General features: G+C 42.5%; 1 long non-coding RNA gene across 1 annotated transcript; it reads right to left on the bottom strand.

The window, feature by feature from the left end:
* Positions 1 to 1,447: 1,447 nt before the first annotated feature.
* LOC138648736 (uncharacterized) lies at positions 1,448 to 5,112 on the bottom strand. Its single transcript, XR_011315181.1, has 2 exons — positions 4,936 to 5,112; positions 1,448 to 1,664 (listed from the first exon to the last, which is right to left on the bottom strand). It is a non-coding gene; the product is annotated as an uncharacterized lncRNA (long non-coding RNA).
* Between the last annotated feature and the right edge of the window lie 3,875 nt (positions 5,113 to 8,987).

Below are 8,987 nucleotides of genomic sequence, written 5' to 3' on the forward strand. Positions count from 1 at the left end.
GGATGTTTCCACACCAGACTCAGTCCACTGCTTCCTCAGGTTCCCCAAGGTCTGGAATCGGTCCTTCTCCACAATCTTCCTCAGGGTCCGGTCTCCTCTTCTCGTTGTACAGCGTTTTCTGCCACATTGTTTCCTTCCAACAGACTTACCATTGAGGTGCCTTGATACAGCACTCTGGAAACAGCCTATTTGTTGAGAAATTTCTTTCTGGGTCTTACCCTCTTGCTTGAGGGTGTCAATGATGGCCTTCTTGACATCTGTCAGGTCACTAGTCTTACCCATGATGGGGGTTTTGAGTAATGAACCAGGCAGGGAGGTAATAAAAGCCTCAGGTATCTTTTGCATGTGTTTAGAGTTAATTAGTTGATTCAGAAGATTAGGGTAATAGGTCGTTTAGAGAACCTTTTCTTGATATGCTAATTTATTGAGACAGGTTTTTTGGGTTATCAGGAGTTGTATGCCAAAATCATCAGTATTAAAACAATAAAAGACCTGACAAATTTCAGTTGGTGGATAATGAATCTATAATATATGAAAGTTTAATTGTAATCATTACATTATGGTAAATAATGAAATTTAACACTATATGCTAATTTTTTGAGAAGGACCTGTACATCCTTAAGGGTATGTGCACACGCTGTGGAAAACGCTGTGGATCCGCAGCAGTTCCCATGAATTTACAGTTCAATGTAAACTTATGGGAAACCAAAAACGTTGTGCACATGCTGCGGAAAAAAAACACGTGGAAACGCAGCGGTTTGCACTCCGCAGCATGTCACTTTCTGCAGATTCCGCAGCGGTTTTACAGCTGCTCCTATTGAAAACCGCAGTTGTAAAACCGCAGTGAAAACAGCAGAAAAACCGCAGTAAATCCGCGATAAATCTGCCGCAAAAACGCAGCGTTTTTGCCCTGCAGATTTATCAAATCTGCTGCGGAAAAATCCGCAGTGGCCAAGAATACGTGTGCACATATCCTTAATGCAGAGTATCGGTGCTGTAACATCCTTTTTCACAACTCCCATGAAGTCCAAAAAGTGAGCCACTTCATATATTCTTGTCTGGCAAAAAACACGATGTACCCATAAACCAATACATTGTGCATAATAGGAATTTGTCCATCTCTGCTCCTAAGCTGTGCACCAGTCCTGTTATAACATGGAAACTATCCACAGGAGAATTTTCTCTACAGACAGCACTGCATCAGGCCACTGCAGGTTGTGCACCCCTGGTGTACAGCATCACTTGACTCCTCTACAACACTTTTAGAAGCAGCATGTACCCAGCCTTATTCTCCTTCAGCCAACCTAGTTGAATAAAGTGTGCTAGTAAGCATAGCAGTAACGGGGCACTGGAGATAATGTTAATGTTTTATTTGCTGCATTTTTCAGGAAGTGAGGCATGTGTGCACCATTGGTTCTCAAAATCTTCAGTAATGACAAACAGCATGTTATAGGAGGATTGTAAACAGGATTTATTGTAACAGACAAATGAATGTGCGTTTAGAACCAGCGTGCGGCTTCACAACGCTGGAAATGGAATGCAGTAAAGCTGAATGGAGCATGTCCGCATCAGTCTCTCTTCTTATACTCCTCCAGGTGGGAGAGGATGTAGCCCGATGGAACCAGGAATACGATCATAAATGTGGTGAGGCCAATAATGGATTCCTGTAGAAAAAATGAGAAATGTTAGAACACTCCAATCATTCTGATTATGCAACAAAGTCATTCAGCATTCGCTGTATTACAGGCAGCTAGTATCTTGAATTTAACAATATGTTTGTCAGTATCAACATCATCAACTAATGTGTGATAACCCTGATAACGCTTGTTGGGAGAGTTGCATGCCGCTCTTTCTGCAAGGGCTATCACTCCATTGACTATAACAGGGGTCCCCAACTCCAGTCCTCAAGGCCCACCAACATGTCATGTTTTCAGGATTTCCTTAGTCTTGCCCAGGTAATAATTGCATCACCTGTGCAATGCAAAGGAAATCATGAAAACATGACCTGTTGGTGGGCCTTGAGGACTGGAGTTGGGGACAGAGGTTGCTGACAGCACAATATCCAATGCTTCCCATTACATGGGACCTGTGAATATACAAGGATTGCTTCAGATACCCCTTTAAGAATTTACAAACCTGTTTCCATCAGAACACAAATAAAATGTAGCTAAAGATCTGATCCAAAGGCTAAGTGACCTCGACAGCAACATGTAAAGAAATTGAGCATTTTTGCTGCAGCAACTGAAAACAACAATTATTTTAGTTTATTAGGCTCCATGCATTAGTACATGCTTAAAGGGGTTTTATTTTTCCATTCTTTTCATTAATTTTTGTAACAAACCATCTTTTACTTGCCCTCCCCAGTTCCAGTGGCGAGTCTCTGCCACTGCTAGTTATTGTCTTTAGCACTGACATTATGTAGACAGCACTGCAGCTCATCAGTGAGATCAGTGGCTCTGCCAAAGTAGACCATACAAGCAGCTGAGCGCTCTGATCGTTACAGCATGCAACAGCCCTAGTGCTGCAGACATCGGGAGCAGAGACTCAGAGGTTGAGTAAAGCACTTTGTTTTCTGAAACCAGAAAATGACTGACTTATATAATGAAGGGGTCCATTGTATAGTCCAGAGTGTTGCTACTCTGGAAGACTGACATGGACTCATCTGGATGAATAGCTGCCCTGCAGGTTTCCCAAGCAAAATCATCAGATTGCTGCATCGGTCCAATATAGTAACAGCCCCCTCTATGCTCACAAAGTTTATAAACGGGGGCTTTATCTGTTCAAACTAAAGAAGCTCTGCTACTAAGCACACTAAGGTTAGAGGGGTTTTCCTCTCCTGGGCTAGTGATGTCTTATTATAATCGGTAATCGGCATCAGTGGAATCTGACCACCTGCTGTTAGTTGTGTAAGGGGCAGAACTCTGCCGCTCCATTATACGGTTTAGTAAGCTGCTGTCAGACCCTGATGGATCTTATCCTGAGAAATCATCTTAAGGATAACTTAGAATCCCTATTGGAAACCCCCTATAAGCTGCTGTGGGTTTAATAGGCTATCCTACATAAGGGAAGCACTCTGCAACATGTCCGTATTCCTAATAGCCCAAACAGCACAAGGAAATGCTGCCTTTTGGCAATTAGCAAATATGAAGGAATATACTGGGCACAGTTTCTGAGTTCAGGGTGTCCTGAGGATCCAGCCAACTTCAGAGCAGTAACTGCACGCTGTGTAGCAAAGATCCTGTAACACTGCACTCTCCTTACCAAGAAATCCAGTCACCAATGAGGTGGCCGGTAATCTTACCAACAAGCTGTTAAAAAATGTTTAAAAAAATTATTGCAAAGAATTTCAGAGATAAATTGCAATTTTACCTTTTTAAAAAGATAAAGGAACCCATTTCAAGCCAACAATTTACGGTTCCTCCACCATCACATAGCAGGAATGGTACAGTCCATAGCAGTGAAGGGAAGTATCTATGGCAGAAGGTTCCCAAGGACACCGAGCAGAACTACAGAAACTAGGCTGTGGTTTATACATGTTCTGATAATGGGGCACTGCACCTGATTACGTGTAACAAAACGTTGTGGACAATCCCTCTAAATGCAAGGACAAAACTCAGACCTACACTGGAGCATCCGAGTTCTCAGAACACCACACAATTGCACCAAGCGCTGCTATAGACTTCGGGCGACAGTGCTCAATTTTTGCTAAGGGCAACCATTGCACAAGACCTGCCATACACCAAGGACACCGGTGGGGCTGAATAGTTGCTATGGGCAATCGTTGCACGGGACCTGCTATACACTGAGGCACTAAATAGTTGCTATGGGCAACCGTTACACAGGACCTGCTATACACTGAGGCACTAAATAGTCACTATGGGCAACCGTTACACAGGACCTGCTATACACTGAGGCACTAAATAGTCACTATGGGCAACCGTTACACAGGACCTGCTATACACTGAGGCACTAAATAGTCACTATGGGCAACCGTTACACAGGACCTGCTATACACTGAGGCACTAAATAGTCACTATGGGCAACCGTTACACAGGACCTGCTATACACTGAGGCACTAAATAGTTGCTATGGGCAACCGTTACACAGGACCTGCTATACACTGAGGCACTAAATAGTTGCTATGGGCAACCGTTACACAGGACCTGCTATACACTGAGGCACTAAATAGTCACTATGGGCAACCGTTACACAGGACCTGCTATACACTGAGGCACTAAATAGTCACTATGGGCAACCGTTACACAGGACCTGCTATACACTGAGGCACTAAATAGTTGCTATGGGCAACCGTTACACAGGACCTGCTATACACTGAGGCACTAAATAGTTGCTATGGGCAACCGTTACACAGGACCTGCTATACACTGAGGCACTAAATAGTCACTATGGGCAACCGTTACACAGGACCTGCTATACACTGAGGCACTAAATAGTCACTATGGGCAACCGTTACACAGGACCTGCTATACACTGAGGCACTAAATAGTCACTATGGGCAACCGTTACACAGGACCTGCTATACACTGAGGACGGAGGCGCTAAACAGTTGCTATGGGAAAGTGTAGTACGTGACCTGCCATACATTGAGGCGCTAAATAGTTGCTATGGGCAACCATTGTACGGAACATGCCATACACCAAGGATGGCAGCGCTAAATTGTTGCCATGGGCAACCAATGCACGGGTCCTGCCATACATCGAGGTTAGGGGTGCAAAATAATCACTATAGGCAACTGTCCATAGGAGCTGCCATACACTGAGGATGGAGAAACTGAATAGTTGCTAAGAGCAACCATCCCAGCAAGACCCAGAAACAGGCTCCACTTCCCGCCGGGCCCTGCTCCCTACAGCCTGACACACACTATATACAATATATACATATATACACACACACACACACTGCCTGACGTCTCACCACAGGTTTGACCCCAGCGTTCGCCACTTGAGAAGAGGACATTCCCCTCCGGGACACGAGCTGTGCCAGCCGGGGCACCCGGAACAGACGCGTCATTGCAGAGGACATGCTGTCTCTTTTTTTCCCCCCAAAAGGAGCTGCGATGCGATCACCCTGCGGCAAGGTCGGCAAAATGGAACCGGCGACACACTTCCGGTGTTATATAACCGCGCGATCACGTGACCGGAAAGAGGCAGCGACTGAGCGCTAGAGGGAAAGGCGGTGCCATATTATCGGAGCCCAGACAGCGAGCAGCGCTTAGAGCTGAAGGCTCTGCAGGTCGTCACTACTATGGCCGTGTCCTCATGGCCCTCACTCTTCACGGTTGTCCTGCGCTGCAGATAAATTAATGGATAGCCATTGTGGCCCCAGTCATCATTGTACATTTGCCAATTTTTTTATGTGAATATATCTCCACTAATCAGTATGTTTGCACAAGTGTTTTCAGCTATTTTCTTTTCCGCGGTAATTTTATATACACCTGGAGTTTATATGTAAATGTCGCAGTAGTTTATTGGAACACTATTTTTTTTTCTTCACAAAAAAAAGCCCAATTTCACCATTTGCATGTTTTTTTTAATGGTTTTTTTTTCCTTTTCTTAGTGGTATTCATTTTTTCCCTTCAACATGGTGCATGCGGATCATGAATTTTGCGCAAAGTCAAGATTTTTTCATTTTCTTATTTGTGATTGTTTAATACAACAAAAAAAAGTCACCCGTTATGAAACATGGTTAAAAAAATTGGTGAAAATATCTGGAAACCTCCTAAACTTGAGTCCACAAAGGTGAATTGAAAAAAACAAACAAACATGGTGCACACATATAAAACAAACTTGTAACAAGGTGTAAATGGAAGGCCGAATGTAGGATAAATGAAACAGGCACAGCAACAGGTTCAAATGTAATAGTGAATCGGGACCTTTTTTTTTTGTCTTCTGGTATTCGTTGACAATTTTTGCCCCAATTGCTTCAAAATGTTGCACACTGTTCATGAATTTTGTCAATTTATTTTTGTCTTAAAGGGGTTGTCCAGGTTTGGCATGAAAGTCTGTGGCCAGGAGTATGCATAACGCATGGTTGCGGTCATATGGCCACCCGGTCTCTGCACCAGATAATCCTGACAGTGCGTACACTGCACGATGTGAGGATTTGTAAGTCAGCAGTGACTGCTGATTTTTGTGCCAAATCTGGACAACCCCTTTAATCATTTCTTCTGCTTATTTAGTGCAAAAAGTTCTATGTTCCTCAAAATTTGCTACATAAATATTGGTGTACAAAAAAAATAAAAATTGCGCCATGTGAACAGGACTGGCGAATACTTGCGCTAAAAAAAGTAACTTTTTGAAAAAGTCATATTTGTTTAATCAGTGTAACTTAACAATGCAGAAAAACTTGCAAAAAAAAAAATGCAATAATGAATCAAGCCCAAAGGAGCTGTCTTTTTTATTTTGCGCAAAATTCATGAACCACGTACACTATTTTGAAGAATGTGGCTTAAAAAAAGATCAATGACTATCACAAGATAAAAAAAAGAGAAGTAAAACATGAAAACACAAACGTAAAATAAGAAAAAATCCCATTGCATTCTGTTACAAACGTATTCTCCCCTAGGGGAATTATTTCTAGGGAAGATCAGACACCATACAGCTGCCCATAGAGACCTCTGTAGGGATTGTAACATGCTGTAGGGTAGTCGCAGCTTTTTACTACAGCTCCTTTTTTGGCAAAGCCTCAGTAGTGTTTTAACAGCTGCTGACCAAGCGCAGTGTTTACAGCTCCCAGAATATATTTCTAGCTATGAGAGTTAACTTCAGCTAAAAGACTGTAGCAGATATCACTGTATTGTGCATGGAAGGTGACATAACCACAGTCCTATAGGTTTATTATTTCCTTCTTCAGCCAGTATGTATAGGGTATGTGGAACGTACAAGATCTCATTCAAGATCTGTGTCCACCATAAAATATAGGCGCAGTGGTGGTCTAGTGAGCAACATGCCAATGGACAAGCAATTGAGCAACGCTCAGTGCGGTTGGGGGCACAAAGTGCTGAACGTTCTGTCTTATTACATGTTACAATCTGGAGGCTTATTCCAAACTTTGCTACTTTCACATTCTGTCTGGGCATCAATTCTTCTGGGGTATTCCTAATGACAAACACTGGCCATACAAATATTCTATGCAGAGTGCAGATAAATAATGCCATGCCCATAGTAACAGTGCATTATAATACAAATTATACAAATAATAAGAATAGCACCATATAGAGCCGACGGGAATTGTGCCAGAGTGTCATTAGAAAAGGATCTCTGATGCTGATAATTTGAGTCATTAAACCTGTAGTCAACGTTAAGGGGATTTTCTCATAATAGTGAGCCCTCGCAGGCAGGGTCCTCACTCCTCCTGTACCAGTTGTGACTTGTATTGTTCAAGATTATTGTACATGTTTTTATTATGTATACCCCTCCTCACATGTAAAGCGCCATGGAATAAATGGCGCTATAATAATTAATAATAATAATCATATATGGGTAAAATGGCAAAAGGCTTGTGTGACGAGACAGCATTTATTCTTAATTAGGCCAGACATATTTTTCTTTGGTGGTTCAAGAGACATAGGCCTTTGTTCATATGAGCCTGAATGTTGACTCTTGATATTTAGTAACATAGTAAGGCCGAAAAAAGATATTTGTCCATCCAGTTCAGCCTATATTCCATCATAATAAATCCCCAGATCTACGTCCTTCTACAGAACCTAATAATTGTATGATACAATATTGTTCTGCTCCAGGAAGACATCCAGGCCTCTCTTGAACCCCTCGACTGAGTTCGCCATCACCACCTCCTCAGGCAAGCAATTCCAGATTCTCACTGCCCTAACAGTAAAGAATCCTCTTCTATGTTGGTGGAAAAACCTTTTCTCCTCCAGACGCAGAGAATTCCCCCTTGTGACCATCACCTTCGTTGGTATAAACAGATCCTCGGAGAGATATTTGCATTGTCCCCTTATATACTTATTAGATCGCCCCTCAGTCGTCTTTTTTCTAGACTAAATAATCTTAATTTCGCTAATCTATCTGGATATTGTAGTTCTCCCATCCCCTTTATTAATTTTGTTGCCCTCCTTTGTACTCTCTCTAGTTCCATTATAACCTTCCTGAGCACCGGTGCCCAAAACTGGACACAGTACTCCATGTGCGGTCTAACTAGGGATTTGTACAGAGGCAGTATAATGCTCTCATCATGTGTATCCAGACCTCTTTTAATGCACCCCATGATCCTGTTTGCCTTGGCAGCTGCTGCCTGGCACTGGCTGCTCCAGGTAAGTTTATCATTAACTAGGATCCCCAAGTCCTTCTCCCTGTCAGATTTACCCAGTGGTTTCCCGTTCAGTGTGTAATGGTGATATTGATTCCTTCTTCCCATGTGTATAACCTTACATTTATCATTGTTAAACCTCATCTGCCACCTTTCAGCCCAAGTTTCCAACTTATCCAGATCCATCTGTAGCAGAATACTATCTTCTCTTGTATTAACTGCTTTACATAGTTTTGTATCATCTGCAAATATCGATATTTTACTGTGTAAACCTTCTACCAGATCATTAATGAATATGTTGAAGAGAACAGGTCCCAATACCGACCCCTGCGGTACCCCACTGGTCACAGCGACCCAGTTAGAGACTATACCATTTATAACCACCCTCTGCTTTCTATCACTTAGCCAGTTACTAACCCATTTACACACATTTTCCCCCAGACCAAGCATTCTCATTTTGTGTACCAACCTCTTGTGCGGCACAGTATCAAATGCTTTGGAAAAATCGAGATATACCACGCCCAATGACTCACCGTGGTCCAGCCTATAGCTTACCTCTTCATAAAAACGGATTAGATTGGTTTGACAGGAGCGATTTCTCATAAACCCATGCTGATATGGAGTTAAACAGTTATTCTCATTGAGATAATCCAGAATAACATCCCTCAGAAACCCTTCAAATATTTTACCAACAATAG

The sequence above is a fragment of the Ranitomeya imitator genome, chromosome 9 (assembly GCF_032444005.1).
Source record: "Ranitomeya imitator isolate aRanImi1 chromosome 9, aRanImi1.pri, whole genome shotgun sequence".
Classification (NCBI taxonomy): Eukaryota; Metazoa; Chordata; class Amphibia; order Anura; family Dendrobatidae; genus Ranitomeya; species Ranitomeya imitator.